This window comes from Zonotrichia leucophrys, chromosome 2 (genome assembly GCF_028769735.1).
Source record: "Zonotrichia leucophrys gambelii isolate GWCS_2022_RI chromosome 2, RI_Zleu_2.0, whole genome shotgun sequence".
Classification (NCBI taxonomy): Eukaryota; Metazoa; Chordata; class Aves; order Passeriformes; family Passerellidae; genus Zonotrichia; species Zonotrichia leucophrys.
In genome coordinates this window covers 134,138,732-134,155,742 of record NC_088171.1, presented here as the reverse complement: position 1 = coordinate 134,155,742, position 17,011 = coordinate 134,138,732, and positions in this window count along the sequence as shown.

Here is a 17,011-nt window from a genome sequence, read left to right as displayed (position 1 = left end):
GAAAGCATATGTGATCAGCTTTCCTAAGTATCCATGGTTCAGAGCGACAATTAAAAAATATGTCTGAAATATGCATGTGCAGCTCAGTCAACAAAATATAAATCAGAAGAAATTCTGTGCAGTGTGAAAACTTTGCAATAAATTGTAATATTTGATGAGTTAATGAAAAATTCCTCAGGACTGTTCTTAAAGCATGGAGATGTGAGCAAAAATACAAAGCCCATGGAAAAAGTAATTTGTGATAAAGAGGTCAAAGTATTTCACAAAAGACTGAGTATTGTCCCAATTTATTTGAAGTACAGATGATGTTAGCATTTAAAATTGAACTGTAAGGCAATGTTTTCTTCAAAGCCAAAACAAAATAGGAGTTGGTAGTATGAAGAAGTTTCTGGTTTAGTAGACCAGGTTTTCCCAAAAGGACAGTATAAGCAGCGCTATAGTTCCAATTAGCCCAGGGTCACTTCATGGGCTCTCCTGGTGGCAAATGGTCAGGTTCTTGTGCAGGAGATGCCTGTATCTGTCACCCTCCATGGTGTTATTCAGTGACAAGGCAAAGGCAGAAAAAGTTCACTTCCTAATGTTTTTATGGCAGCACATGTATTTCAATATTGATTAAAATGTCATCTGTAAGAATTTTTAGCTTACATGTACTTATTGCAGTATCTTCTGAGAAGGAATATGTATGCAGATCTGTGTCTGTATGTTTGCTTACAGGTTTTTTTCTGTTATGAACACTAATAACTTGAAGCTGTAATTGCTAAATTTTATTTTAATAAAAGATGTTATCTATAAAGTTAGGTATACCAGCTTTAATCAATCACAAAAAAAATTTCTGGCAGGATGAATTTAACCTTAATCTCATTACAATGTAGCAGTATATATGAAGTATAAAAAGTCAACAGAAGAGTGAAACTGTACTTTTAATCCCATTACCTACAAAGTTTACTTTATAATGGAGCTCATGGCTGTCACAAAACCCTCTTGATTGCTTTTGTCCCTCCTGCGGGTGCTTGCACTCCAGAAGTGTCACTCTGGGCTCCGCAGCGTTGCGGGCGGACAGCGCAGGCTCAGCCCGAGCGCCGCAGGGAGGCGCTGCCTGTGGGGCCTGTCCCGGCGCAGGGGCCGGGCCCGCACTCCCAGCGCTGCCTGTGGGGCCTGTCCCGGCGCAGGGGCCGGGTCCGCACTCCCAGCGCTGCCTGTGGGGCCTGTCCCGGCGCAGGGGCCGGGTCCGCACTCTCAGCGCTGCCTCCCGCTGCAGCGGCCGCGGCCGGCCAGGCCGGGAACGGGCCCTTGCTGGCTGCTGGCAGGCTCGGCACTGGGATATCGAGCGCTGGCTCAACTGCTCTTGTGACGGGTCGGGATGCGCTGGCCGGCGGCAGCGGGGCCGTGCCAGAGCGGGAACGGGCTGGGCTGGGCTGGGCTGGGCTGGGCTGGGCACCCAGCACCGCGCTCTGCCCGACACGCAGCCCTGCCCTGCTCCGAAACCGGCAATCAGACGGGGGCCACACTGTTGGAATCCATACAGTTAGAGGGTTTTGAGAAAGTTGTGAAAAAGACAGGCCCCAAAAGACAGTAAGGACAGTGAAATGCCAAGGCAGCAGAAAAAGTTTTCTAAGCTGTGGCGCAGACGTGAGAAATAGAACAATAGGCCTATGTGATTTGCCCGTTTAGGTTGCAACAAGTTTATTTAGTGTATTTCTTTAGAAGGTTAATATGAATGAGTCTCTGTGCTTTGTCTCTCATAAACGAGGCATTGTGTTAGAGAATAAGTCTCTACTGTGTTAACTACAGTTACGTGTGTTTCATATGATTGGGTAGAATTATTGTCCATATGTTTTTGCTCTGTGTGTGTTTGGCTGAAACTTGGACTGAGATGGCTTTATGCTATGCTGTAACGTTACGTTTCCTTGGCATTCTGTTTGAATCAGTGAGCTGCTCACATCTCTTGTCTCCATTGTCATAACAATGTACTGAAACTGATGTTTGAAATAAACAGCTCACAACACTGATTCTGGTGTCCCGTCCTGTTCGTGGTTGTATGTAATCTAGCGGTGGCAAAACCACACCTCCCTGCCTGTAACACCTGCCTCCGTATTACTGGGAGGGGGGAAAAAAGTCTTCCCCAGTCTTTCATTTCTTTAGACATAAACTTTTTCTGCCTTCAGGTATCTTGGGTTATATGACACACTTTGCCAAAGAATTATTTTATATTTGGGCCATTCTCTTAAGAGTTGGATTTGATGGTCCTTGGGGTCCCTTCTAACTCATGTTCTGTGATGTATGAGTATCATAATACTGTGATCATGAGTATCATGAGTTTTTAAGTTCTTTTACATGCAAACAGAAAGATTGCATTCCATAGCTTCTGAACGGAAAAATGTAGATCTCCAGATTCTACACATATGCTATATACCAGTTTAGCCTCTGTACAGATTTATTTGACCCTCTTAGGACCATTTGGTTGCTGAAGAGATAATAAGAAATCATTAATAATTTTAAAATCTGTAAATTTTAAAAATACTTAAGAAGATGCTGTCATGGCAATAACCGCTTGTTATAGCAGCTCCTAAAAATACTCCTGAATTTATTATACAATTAGCGTAGACATGATTCCCAAAAGAACCATTTCATAGAGTACTTTTGAGAGCCTAGTGCCAGGGCATTAAGTTTTTGTTGCTATAAAATCACTGGAAGAGAGTCTCTGTTACAGATAGAGACATTTCCTTTGCAGTGAAGGAAAAGTCTAACTGATTTTCATGATCAAACCTTTCATGGTTTCTTGTAAAATCTGTGACATAATAAAATTATATATTAAGGGACGTTCCCCCACGTTGTAATTTTTTATCAAAAATAGTAAACTTTCATCTATTTCTATTAACAATGTCTTTAAAAACAGATCAGACATGGTTTCCAAAACAATTTATTCATAATTTAAACTCACAATAGCGCTAGCCTGTAATATTCAAGGAGTTCTGCTGCTTTATTGACATACAGGATAAAGAAAAAAAAATGAGATCTCATTTAAAAATTGGCTCCAAAGGGGTATTCTGATGTTCGCCTGGAGGAGTATGGCATAATTTAAATGTGATTTTTATGTGCAGAGCTAGAGTTTCAAAGCAAGGAATATAACTCCTCACTAAATCATCATGAGTGCTTCACTTGTAAAAAGCTGCTTGCCTGAGCATTCTGTCAGTAGCTCAGTTATGTCCTTCTGCCTGACAGATGTGGAATGGTGTGTAACAATACTGGTGCAGCACAAGCTTACTCAGCACTTTGCTGATGGCAAAGTGCATTAATGGTAGAGTTGTCACAAAGTATCCTGAGACAGACTGGAAACCATAGCTCAGATTAGTGCCAGATCCATCCATCCTACACCCTTACATTGTTAAATGGAAGCAGCATTTCAGGCAACCATTGAAATGTCTCACAAGATTTAACTGGAGAAATGAGTTATTTTTTCATACTTCAGAGAAAAGGAAAGTTTAAATCTCAAACAATATTTTTTTATTCATCAATCAAGGACATTAGCAATCATAATTGCTAATCATCTGCTTCCAGAACAGCAGGGAACAACACAATCCCCTTTTCTATAGAGTTGCTGCCACAGCAAAGCCACTGCTGTGTTTCATTGGAAATACAATACAGGGCCCTGGAAAATGTGTCTTTGGAAACCAGGCTACAGATCTTCCAGATACTGCTAAGACATTAAGAATCAACAGTACTAGCAGGTTGTCAGTGGGCTATTTTAAAATTTAGCAAGCCCTTCTACATTTACAATTAGGAAGAGAACCCAGTCTCCAAAAATTCATTTTACCAAAAGCAAGAGCAGCAGTTTACACTGGCTGTGAAAACAACAGTTATAGTTCAATGCAGGTTGAATTATTTCACAAACTAAATATCCCTCACATTAATTGTTTGAATTGACATTGCTTAACAACAGATTGAATTTACCTCTGTACAGGTATCAGGAAAATGCAGAAATTACACTTTGAAAGCACGTGTCCTAGGCATCTATTTTAGATTGAGATAACTGGATTCGGAGGTGGTGATTTCTCTAATGAGACCATAAAAGGAGTCTAACTTGTTTAGATGAAGACATATCTATATTTGTTTAGGTTAATCACAAATCAGACTCTGCAAGAAAATAAAAAGAAAGTCAGTGGATACTTCCAAGAATGGGACTTTGCTGAAAAGCAAAATTCTTAAAACTGCAGATGACTTTTATGTGCCCCTTGCTTAGACTTATTCAGTACATTGAATGAGAAGCATATAGGAGTCAAAACCACAAACAAAAACAAACACAAAAATCAAAAACAAACAAACAAAAATCCAAAGCAAACCCAAAAACCCACCACACACACAGGCTTTATGGTTGATCATATACGGGGGAAAGCCTCAGATAAAAATTGAAATCGAATCTGATAGTTTATTTTACATACTGCTGCTTCTGCTCCTGTTCTCACAGAAAGTATTGACAGTCAATTAAAGAGCTTTAGGGTTTATTAAAACAGGATATAAGTACAGGTTATAACTATAAAGAAAGAGATCTCCCTGCTTTTCAGTGCTGTGACATGCCTACATATCCAAGCCTTTCCATGGGCAAACTGTGCTGGCATTTGCTGTCACAGGCACTTGAACTAGATGATCAACTGAAATATTCTAAAGCTTTAAAGACTTTTTAGAAGGAACACAAGGCTTTCAATGAGTACTCAAATAACAGACATTTGAGACCCTCAAGGAGTCAACAGAAAGAAAAGCAAAACTCACTTCCTGCTCCTTAGAAAATCAGAACAATACAGTCCTAAAAACAAATACAAACCTTCTGGGAAGAGCACACAAACACTGAGAAACACAAACACACAGAGACACTGTGAGTGCACCCAGCTAGAATGGCATTACAGAGCAACATTAACTGACCTCCTCTGGGCCAAGGGGCTTCATAAAAGCTCTGAAACACCTGTCAGGGACAAATCTACAACTCATGTCTCTTGAGTAATGCCCAAGTTCATGCAACATATCCTCTTCCTGCTCCTCCAGCTGTTTTATTGCTTCTGTCAGCTGTCAAGGCTCAGGTGGCGGTGCTGCAGGCAGCACTTCCAATGGATGCCAAACTTAAATAAATCAGAATATTTTACCCAACTGATGCAATGCAAGCACATGAAAAGTCTAATGCAAGCACATGAAAAATGACTGACAGAAAATTGCCACCAAGCCAAATATTGTATTAGCTGTCAACTTATGGTGGTGAAGTTTTATTTGTAGAATACCCTCACCTGCACTGTTTTTTGATGCAGGAGATTCAGCAGCTTCCTTCATTAATTAAGTCCCCCCAAAAAAAATCTTCTTTCAGCACAGAAAGGCCATGGGATTTTGGAAACTTCTTTGTGATCTTTATTCAACAATGCTTTTATCAAAATCATGAAGAGAAACATTTCAGATATAATATAATATTTCAGATATATTTCAGGTATATGGCTATGCAATTTTTAAATTTTTTAATTTTTTTTCCAAAAGAACAAGTCCCTCAATTAAATTGAATGCTCATCTGGAAAAGACAAGCTATGAAAAGTTATCTTCTTGGCCTTAAAATGCTAGATTTTCATAGTATGGCAAAACAAAATATCTTCTTTAAGAAACACTTCCTAGAGTTTAAACTCTGTGAGAATATAAGATAAACCAATGACAAAGATGAAAAATTCACTACCCCCAAGGCTGCTTATTTCTGTTTTGCTGTCCTTTAACTTGAATCTTTATGTCTGCTACAGAGGCAACAGGAACATTTCAGCAGGGAAGTATTGGCTTTTTTGTAAGGTGTTTGGGTTTTTTTAATTTTATTTTCAATAATTTAAATGAGATGTCTCAAGTTGTGTACTTCCAAATTGCACTTTGTTTTTCCATCTTTACTAACAAAAGGTATGGAGGGAATTTCAAACCTTATTTTTGAAAGCATTTATTAACAGTATTAAAATTTCTGTTACTGATAAAAAAATAGAGCAGTACATTCATATTTTGAACACCTGCTTTAAATGCACTCTCAGATGTCTAGAAAGTTCAGCATGTTTTCTTAATGAAAATTTTTTTAAGGAATGCAATTAAAGATTTATTTCCAAGATATCCTTCAAGATGTGTTTCATCAAACTGCCACAGAACTTTGCACCTTTCCCTTGGTGGTTATCCTTGTTTTGCAAGACTATGTGGCTTCCAAGCTGTTCTGTCACTGATCAAGACAGAAACATAACTAAAAATATCCCCCTCTTCAGGATAGAGCTTCCTTGGCAAAGGCAGCACAAACTCTCTCATACAAGCTTTGGCGCCAAGGGGAAGGGAAGGACAGAGCCCTTTAAACATGGATAAATAAGGTTCCCAGGGGCTCAAGCTATGCTAAGAGTGAATAATATGTGTCAACAAGTGTCTAGTCTTCAAGACTTCATGCATTCTCTGCAGAAGCCATAAAAGAAATACCTGACTCAGAGAAATGTATGAAGGTCTGAAATTTCTTCACTCTTTGTAAAGTTCTTCAGGGATTTACAGTCATACCTAAATGGCTCAGTCTCTCTGGCACTTCCTCCCCAGGCTGAAATTCATGAGTACACTGAAAGAGACTTCTCTTTAATCTCTTTCTTGCCCTCTTAAACCCTCTGTACTGACCTGAAGTTAAGAAACCCAGAATTTGGCCAACTTATGCAAAAGCTGATCAGCATTTACTTTGATTTTCCTTTCAAATGCAAATTATATAATATACCAGGAGAGAAATAATATCTGAGTGATTATATGAAAATATTTTTCATATATTTTAACTCTAGTACAATCATTAATAGAAATTTATGGCAAATAGTTACCAAAGATGATAAGAATTTTATCCAGTTGTTCTACCAAAAAGTTATGTGTTCCTCTCTAGCACTACAAAATGTACATGAATACTTAAAACTGCATCAAATAAACATCTCTATAAAAAATTAAAAGACCGAAAGATTTCTTGGAATGTGCTTGTGTATGAAGGATAGTCACTAAAAATATACTGACATGTAAAAGTTTCTACCCATAGATTTGTAATACAGATGGCACCTTAAATTAGCCTGTGTATATTTTAAAGGGATTCTATGAAAAATAAGAAATGTAGATCACAACATTTTTATACTTATGTTTTTATACTTATGTTCTACAGGTACTTGAGAAACACACAAGAGAAAAATCTGTCCTCGAGTGTGTTTAATAAAGCTGATTATTTAAACACCAGTTTGACAAGATGTGTTACGCTGCTCATCTGAAACGCCACATTACATCCTCGCAAATATCAAAACACAGCTGAAGTCTTTTCAAGTACGGATTTGAACGGCAACAGTGACATCGAGTGGCCATTGTTAAACGCTGCTGTGTATTGGCACGAAACCTCTGCTGCGGTGGCAATGCCAATGTGCGGACAATGCAGGTGGCACACGGTGCTGGACAGCTGGCACTGCTTGCACAGCAGCTACAGATTCATTACAGATTGTCAGTTCCAGTTCACAGTTTGCTCTCTTGGGCAGCAGGAGAGGGAGATCACTCAGTAGTCAGTGACTCAATGAACTACTCGAGATTTTGGTGCTCACTAGATCATGTTCCTAATATGCTGATTCTTTCTTCACTCCCTTCCCAGTGCCCATTGCCACAGTGAGACGGGATTTATGCTAAAAATTCTCAAACCTTTTTACTTCTCTATTTTTTCATTAGTGTGTTTCATTTCTATGCTTAAAAATGCTGCTCACACATTAAGGCTTAGCTGTGTAGCCTAAGGCTAAGGTGTGTAGCCTTAGGTGTGAGGGCAGACACCTTCCATCAGGGACAAACTTCAGACATCACTGGAACTCTTCACAGGTTTGAGTGCAAACATGGCTCTCATTCAGAGCACATCTCAATAACATACACTCTGCTCAAACACACTTCCATATCATGCCCTGCATCTGCAGGCTGTGCCTTCAACAGGAAGCTTTCATCATTACCTAGAGCTATACTGAGGGAACATGCTAAGAGTCCAGTGCAAAGACTTTGATCTTCAGATTTCAAGGAGGGAGTGGTCTGCATGACATGTAACAGCTCTGCATATGGTGTGAGATTTTGGAGGAACTGAAGAATAATTCAGAAAAGGAAACCCTTTTTACCATTGTAATAACAGCCCATATGGATAAGCAACCCCCTTCTCAAATTCATATGGCATGCACAAAACACCCTGCTGCATTTGCTTGTTGTTTTCTTGTTCTGATGTTCCCAAGTCATCATTGCCTGATATGCTACATTGGAAATAAATTATTTCTACAGCATTTCTGTAAGAAAACTAATTGAGAGTACTAAAGTAATGGATATTTACAATGGGGTTTTAGCAGAAAAAAACCACAGCAGACTTTGGTGAGAACACAGGAGGCTGAGAGTATCAAAAGACTTTCTGTAGCTGACAGGATTCCAGCACAGACCTGCAGCAGTGCCCTTCCTGGAGCACCTCAGTGCACTGACACAGATAAACAGCACAGCAGGCAAGGGAGATGTCTCTCAAGCTCCCAAAGAATGTACAAAGATGTAAAATGACGGCAGCTGGGCCCAAAACATAGTCTGTATTTATAAACATTTGGAGGAGCAGAGGAGGCCCATGGAATGGGAGAATAAGTGTGTGTTAAAGGACCCAGGATAATACTTAATGAGAATGTATAAATCTGTACGTTGAGTACAAAGATCATTTAAATAATGTACCATAAGCTGTGTTGCTAAGAAGAGATTTCAGTAATGAGATTTAAATACAAAAGGACAAAGTATGTATAATTGTATTAAATTATGTGGGACATAAGCATGATGCAAATGGTATGGAATAAGGCATGGAGACTGTGTTGAGTGTGGCTGGGATGGAGTCAACCTTCCCACAGCAGCTCTCAGTGCTGTGCTTTGTACCTGTAGCTAGAAAGGTGCCAGTGTCATACAGGAGTGTTTTGGCTACTCCTGAGCACTGCTCCACAGCATCAAGGTGTCTCTCCAACACCCCTAAAGGCCAGTAGGCTGGGGGTGGGCAAGAGGCTGGGAGAGGACAAAGACAGGACAGCTGACTCAAGCTGACCAAGGAGATCTTCCATACCAAATAACATGGTACTCAGCAATAAAACTAAGAGAGAGAAGAAGAAAGAGGGGCATTTGGCATTTAGTTATTTATTTTCCAGAGAATAAAATACACATACCAAAGCCCTATTTCTCAGACATTGGCTGGATATCCCCTGCTCATGAGAAGTAGACAATAGATCTTTTTGTTTGCTTTTGCTTCCTTGTGCATCCTTTCCTTTTCCTTTATTAAACTGCCTTCATCTCAGCACATGTGTTCTTCATTCTACATTCCTCCCCTGGGCCCTGCTGAGGAGTGACAGAGCAGCTGGATGGGCACCTGGAGAGCATAAAGGTCATCCCATCACTACTTTATACAGCACAAAATCAGCTCCTCCCAGCCAGCCCTTCCCTGTGAGAACATTACACAAAAGAACTTCTGAAAGGTCACAGACCAATTACAGCCCAATTTATTCTTCTAGATGTGTCTCTCTAGGTCTCCTGGCCATTTCCATCAATAAAGCAATTAATCATCTGTATTATTTGTCTAACACCAAATCAGACTGCTGCAAAGTATCCAAAAAACTTAGAAGCAGGCATCTACTCTACAGCAGGATAAAAAGAAAATCTCAATTTGTACTCCAAAATATACATTGATCATGGTTTTCAAAAGAGTATGAGACACTTAGATATCAGAAAAGGCTGATAATTCTTTTTTAAATGTCAGGCAGACATAGCACATAAAAAGCAGACTTTTAGAAGTGCAATGTATGATGATATACATTCATAAGCACAGAAATTTTTAGTGAGTTTAACATCTTACATAAGCCAACCTAAGGCTATTATCTCCTTCCTGTCAGTCCAAGTTGATGGTCTTACTAAAAAGAATTGGACAGTTGCAAAATAAGTGAATAATCAGGACACTGGAAGATTTTTTTAAAATATCAGATGCATAAAACTCATCTTACCTGTCGTTCTTCTTGTTATTTTCTCCCTCTTTCCCATCTATCCCTTGTACTCTTCAATTATCTTTGATCAATTTAGACACTATTTAAGGAAACAGAATATATCTTTTGGGTTGTTTGTGTTATTTGAAGTAAAAATATTTCTAATACAAGCTTATTATCTTTGAATCCTAAAGAAATAATGAATAAAAACAAATTATCGAGTATTTTCCTACAAGAACTTTAAACCCTTCTAGCCTTACAGAAATAGGTTAGACTAAATTTTCCAATCTCAACTTGTCTCAGAATTTCTCATTTACCTGAAACACAGATGAGATTAACTTCCCATTTTGACACTCACTCAAGGTACAACAGGAAAACAAACTTCTTAATTGTCTTAAAACTACAGTGTTTTCCAGTTTGAAAATCTAACTCTTTTTTAGGTAGTGAAAATCTTCTATAATCATAACAACTTGATAGATTTTCTAGAATCAATTTCTCATGACAACAGCTCCTGGAAAGTCAGTACTCCTGACTAAATCACAGTTGTTTCCTTGCCCACGCTTCTATGCTAGAGATGAAAAGGATTCACATCCTGCATATTTCTTCTTTTATTTTGCATATATGTACAGCACAACTACTACAATAGAAATGCATTCAGCTTGAAGGTCATGTTCTAAACTAATTTGTGTTTGGTACTCTTAAAAGGTACTCTGTAAAACTCTTGAAAACTTGGCTTCAATAAATTTACTGAGATATGAATCTATACTAGAATTTTTCATGTACTGAAAATATCTACACAGAAATGCATTTCCAGTTTGCCAAATCATACCCAATTTCTCCTTTTCCTTGAAGACCACAAGGTGGCATGTGGAACATAGAGTAGTAGGCAACATACTTGAAAAAATACAGTAGAAAAGTGCTATGCAGTTCTACCAGATGACCACAACATGAATACTCAGTTTTAAGAACCAGTCTAAGTCTTTTGTAGGAGTTTGCCTTTTTCAGTCCAAGCTCTTTGCATTGGAAAAGGAACAAGATGTGCAAGCCTCTTATTAACAAGAAGGGATTATTCTTTTTAATGTAAAACTTTATCAAGGCATTCTAAGAGACAGTGGGCCTTGTTACCCACAGAATGATTAGAGTGAACTCCAGCAAATTTCTTCCAGGATTTCCATTTAGCCATAAGAACTAGATTACCATCATGCATGCAGCTGTGGGGTGCTAAAGCTTCATTATAGTGAAAAATTAATTAGGAGGTTTTCTTAAGCATAAAACTGTATTTTATAATGGAATCTGGTACTGTTTTGCTACACCATGGAAGTTCTGAGCCTGTTCACACTGATGTCTGAGTACAATGAAAAGTTTTTCACTTATCTCACATACTTCTAAATTCAACAGATTCAGGAGATGCCATTGGGATGCCTAAAGGACACCAAAGATCTAACAGTGTTAGGAGTGATTGTTGGGATATCTTCTTCTCATGCGCTCTACCCAAGCTGATAATATTACATTTTTGCCATTGCCAGCAAAAACTGAATCATGTTGATGTGTCCAGTTTTCTGAATTGCGCCCCAGAGAAACAGCTTCATTCTTCAGATCACTTCAAATGCGTTCCAAACCAAATCTTTCTGCTCCAGCCCAACTACAATCTCAGCCCTTCTGGGTTATTTTACCCTGTACAAAGGTGAGCTGTGGTAACCCCAGGCCAGTTAACTCTTCACAGGCATTTCCTCTATTGGCCAAGTGTCAGTGCGTTCATGGAAGACAGCCACAGAAAAGTTCCTTCTGCTCCACTCTTGTAAACACTTGTGAAAGGGTCATGTTAATGACCTATGGGCATTCAGACAAATTGAAACTGTAAGAGTGTTGCACCCTGTGTAAACAGAGCCTTCACTTAATACAGGTTTTGCATATATATTGCTCAAGAAAATATTCCACCTTCATTTCTGTTTTGGTTTTTTGGTCTGGTTTGGTTTGGCTTTTTTTGGCTTTTTTTTTTTTCTTAGACTATTTTCTAGAATTTACCCCACCGCAAACTGTTACATCTGTGACGAAAATATGCCTTACGTTATTCTCAGATGACACATACTAATTGTTTATACAAACAGGAAGAAAAGGCCATGTGTTTGTGCCTGAAAAAATGATTAACACGTTGATTCATTCTGGCTTACTATAAATTCCTCGAAGCGTCAGCACTGTTGCTAAAAGTCACAGACTTTCAACATAATACTTATCAGGAAATACCTGTTCCTAAATGAATGAGAAATAATTGCACTTACTAAAAAAGTTACTGAGGCTTTGACTATCAGAATCAGAGAATCTAGGCAAAATTTTTCCTTGGAAGGTTTTCAAACCTGGAGCTGGAAATCTGGGTCATTTTTCCTGTTATGAATGCAATGCTCTACGCTACTAAGTATGCTGAGTTCTTACAAGTCTTAACTCCTCATTTCATTTAGAGATAGGCTGCACCTTAATTTGATTTCAAAACACATAGATGTTGTCAAATAAACATGCCAATTTTTCCCTTATTTAAGTGCCAACACAAACCACAAAAAAGTAAATGTAAATGCATAACATTTCTAACTCCCACATTTCCCACCTGGTTCTGCGCATCCACTTGATTATCTAGACCTTGCCTTGCATTCTTGTAGTTAAGTCATGAATGTTCTCCTTTATGACTCTGTCATGAATGACAGCTTGACAGCTATTTGGAAAGAATTGTAGCTAATCAAGCTAGAGGACAGAGCTTCAACACATTATTATGTATTTCTGGGAACTGAAATTACAGACCTAGCAGATTTGTTACACTCCAGGAGCTGCCTTGAATCATGGAATCATAGAATAGTTTGGGTTGGAAGAGACCTTAAAGATCATCTAGTTCCAACTCCCCTGCCACAGGCAGGGACACCTCCACTAGATCAGCTCACTCAGACTCCATCCAACCTGGACTTGAACAGTTTCAAGGACAAAGCATCCACAACTTCTCTGGGCAACCTGTTTCAGTGCCTCACCATCCTCACAGTAAAGAATTTTTTCTGATATCTAATCTAACCCTACTCTCTTTCCATTTGATTCTATTTCTCCTATAACGACATGCTCTTGTAAAAAGTCCTTCTCCATTTTTATTGTACAGTCCTTTCAGGTACTGGAAGGCTGCAAACAGCAAAAAGCCTTCTCTTTTCCAGGCTAAACAAACCAAATTCCCTCACCTTTCCTTGTGCGAGAGGTGCTCCATCCCTCTGATCATCTTGCTGGCCTCCCCTGGGCTCACTCCAACAGGTTCATGTCTTTCCTGTGCTGGGGATCCCAGAGCTGGATGCAGCACTCCAGGTGGGTCTCAGCAGAGCAGAGCTGAGGGGCAGAATCCCCTCTCCTGACCTGTTGGCTTTGCATCAATCTGCTGCACTTGCATAATAGTTTAAATTTTGAAAGAGAAAATAAAAGGGAAGAAAAACTTGCTCTAATTCACTGCTGAAAGAAATTTTTTCAGCTTTCTCTCAGCTGAACTAATTTTATGGGAAACACCAAGAACAGCAGCATTTTAGGCTGAAAACCAAAATAAAGGTTAAAACCTAGGAGTAGGGGGAAGGGGGAAGCTGTAATATTAGAAGCTGAAATATTAGAGGAAATACCCAACATAAAAAATGCACATAGACTAATCCTGAATGCAGCAGACCACTGAATACCTAATACTACCTGTGCTTGTAAAGTTGGAGGTGTCAGGGAATACTCCTAGGCCTGGCACTGATCTTCCAGCAGGAGATAATTCTGTAAGAATTCTATTAGAATAATCTTTTTTGGCTCATGAGAAATACTGCTCTCCCAGTAATCTCTGTGGTTCAGGAATTAGAGCTAGGAGCTGCTTTTAACAGGCATTTCTGATGCAGGTTCTGTTTCAGACGAATGACAGTCATCCCATGATAGTCATCCTTGTGGTTAGAAATGGATTCAGCACCTAGGATGGACCTGGGCTTCACCTGGCCCCAGAGAATCCACATGCTAAGAAAGGTACAGAAGAGTAGCACAGTGTTATTGTGTCTAAGGAGAATCGTTCAAAATCACCCCCTCTTTTCCTTCCTTCTCTGCCAAACTTTTGCCTCTGCATTTCTTCCACACAGAAAGCTCCACTGGTCCAGGCAAAGCGAGGGGCTAGGAAGAGGACCACCTTCATAAAGTTGCTCAGGTCCCACAAGCAAGTGGAAAAAATAGGAAGCTCAGTGAAAATAGCAAATAAGCATTGAAATGTTTCAGGTGTGGGGTGGCTTTGTTAAATTGCTAGGGCTGAAAAGAAATGTCATTTACATTCAAAAGAGCACTAGAGTTTATCCTGATGTTACACTCATGATGTGTCATCTCCACATGGGCACCAAAAGTGGCACAACACTGAAATAAAAATCCAGGTGACTCAGAAGCATCAAACTACAAGCATTCCCTCCCTCCCTCCCTCCCTCAAACTGCTAGAAAAGCTCTCAGCAGCTCTGCTCCTCCATTCAGTTAGCTGGCTAGTGTCAACATGTTATAATACCTGGATACAAGTACTTTCATGCAGCTCTCTTAATATAAAATTGTGTCAACAAACATCTAAAACCATAGGTAACAACTTCCAAAAGAGCTCAGATGCTCAAGAACAACCCACCTAGAGTGTGGCACATGCTAACAAAGAAGGGTTGGTTGAGGCTGGCAGGAGAATACACAGAGGATTTCAAGGGCTGTTGGTTTCCATGGCTGTAGCACTCATTACCAATAGATCTGAGCGAGTGTATCATTACATTGCCAGTGTGACAGCAGGCAAAACAGGATCTCAGCCAGAATCTAAGCACCTGATGCATTTCAGAAAAAAGTACTTGCTAATTGAAGAGGTTACTGCCCAAGTCCTTCATTCCTGCAATGTAGATAGTACAAAATATTCAGGCAAAATATTCCTTTAAAAAGGCTATTATAACCAAATATCCCTTCTTTTTAATGTAAAAGCTTGAAAAAAATCCACAAAATAAGAAGCAGGGACAAAGGCATTGTGATTACTGAATGAAAACTCATTTTCTAAAACAAGGTCTTTTATGCAGCTCCAAAGACACAACTAAGAATCAGAGACTATCAAGTGCTAAGGGAAAAAATGTGCCATTTCCCCAAATTTTTCAGAATATTTAGTAAGTGATAGGGTCTGTCATGTTTAAGTCCAACAGCAAAAATATGGGAAAGTTGTCTGAGATATAAAATCATCATAATGCAACCATAGCTTCTTTCAATCTGAACATCTTGTCTTGACAACAAAGAGATTCCTGCCATTGTGGAAATATAGTCAATTTGGTGAACTTCAAAAAAAAACACAACTAGATTTGGTGCTTAATATCCATAAAAATGAAGGCACTAAATTTTTTTGGTGGAGGGATAAGACTGAAACAAACCGAAAAAGAAAGACTTTATACTAGTAAAGACATGCATGTAGTGTGAATGTTTTAAAACATACACATGACTGAAAAAGGGTGCATGTATATCTATGTATAAAAGGCCTGGTTTTCAGGTGGAGATGCACAGGGAGAGATATGTATTTTGTACCCTTTTCTCAACATCAATGTGAATACCTGTTTACAGTAGAAATGTAAAAGCTCTCTCCAGACTATGCTGCCTACAAGGAGGAATGTCAAAAAGCAAATACCACCTCAGTCTGGAAAGTGTGTTTAATTTCAGTTGTTATTTTACTTGATCTTTTACAGAGATACAAGGAATGGAAAGTGTTTTGCAAGTCAGCATGGTGATGTACTGATCACATAGTAGCTAGCTGCTCTCCTAGATTTCACAAGCTGAAGGAAGACTAAGCCCACCATCATAGATTTCACACTTTCAGAACCATTTCTTTCCAGTTTAAATTCAAGTAAATTACAGTCACGACAACACTAATCAAACCACCAAATAAATACCACACATAGAAAAAGTATCCTCTTTGCTGTGGACTTTTCTTACCTCATTATCAGTGGGGACATTCAGGAAATTTCCATGTGAAAGGATGAGTCAGATCCAACACTTAAAAATTAAAAGGATTATGTGGGGAAACTCACCAGTTAAAATTTTCAAAGAAGTAAACCACAGGCAGCTATTTATCTGCCTCATGCTATAAATACTGTTTCTATCATTTAGAAACTATTTAACCAAAACTTTAGCTTTATCAAAAGTTTAGTCTACCTTAGGACCTCAGCCTCACCCCCAAGCTGCCATTATGGTTGGAGTTAGGGTTTGGAGTGTCAAAAGGACTGCAACTGCAGGAACACTGTACCTGGGATAGGCATGGCAAGAGAAGCATGGCACTGCTCCAACAGTCCTGCCTCCACATCCATTTTTAGAATTACAATAATTTTCCTGGGGTTTAAGTCAGTGTACTTAACATATAAATATACATTAAATCAACACAACACACACTAACAAGCTGCACAAATAAGTCTTCAGTATAGTGACATTTTAATGGCAAAGACTGTAAGTATGTATTTACACAGTGGTTTTATAATGCAAGCTCATGGTAATTGTCCTTTGCATATCACTTTCTTTTGGAAACAAAATCTTCCTTATACACCAAATTTAAAATTGTATGACTAATGGTACTACCCACATGATTAATATAGAGAGAGATATGCATAAACAGATACCCAAAACTTGCATATTGCAAACATTGCCTCAAGATTACAGTTTTGGGAAACCACCTACTGTGTCTAAAGGACACAGACTAACTGAAAACTGAAAGTAGAGCAGAGTAAGTAACTAAAAACTGAAAGTAGAGTAAGTCACTGGTTGCTTTACATGGTTGCTCACACGTTCATAATGCTGACGCATTTGGAGGATATAAATCATCCAAAATACAAGACAATTGGAAAAGTCATAAAGCTAAAACTAAAGATCTAGATAGAGCTGGAGTTGTTGCCATGTCTTAAAATGAATTCTGTGAAATATTGAACATATTGTAACTTGAAAACTTAGGTCTTTTCCCTCATTCTCTGGTCCATATCCATGAGTGGGAG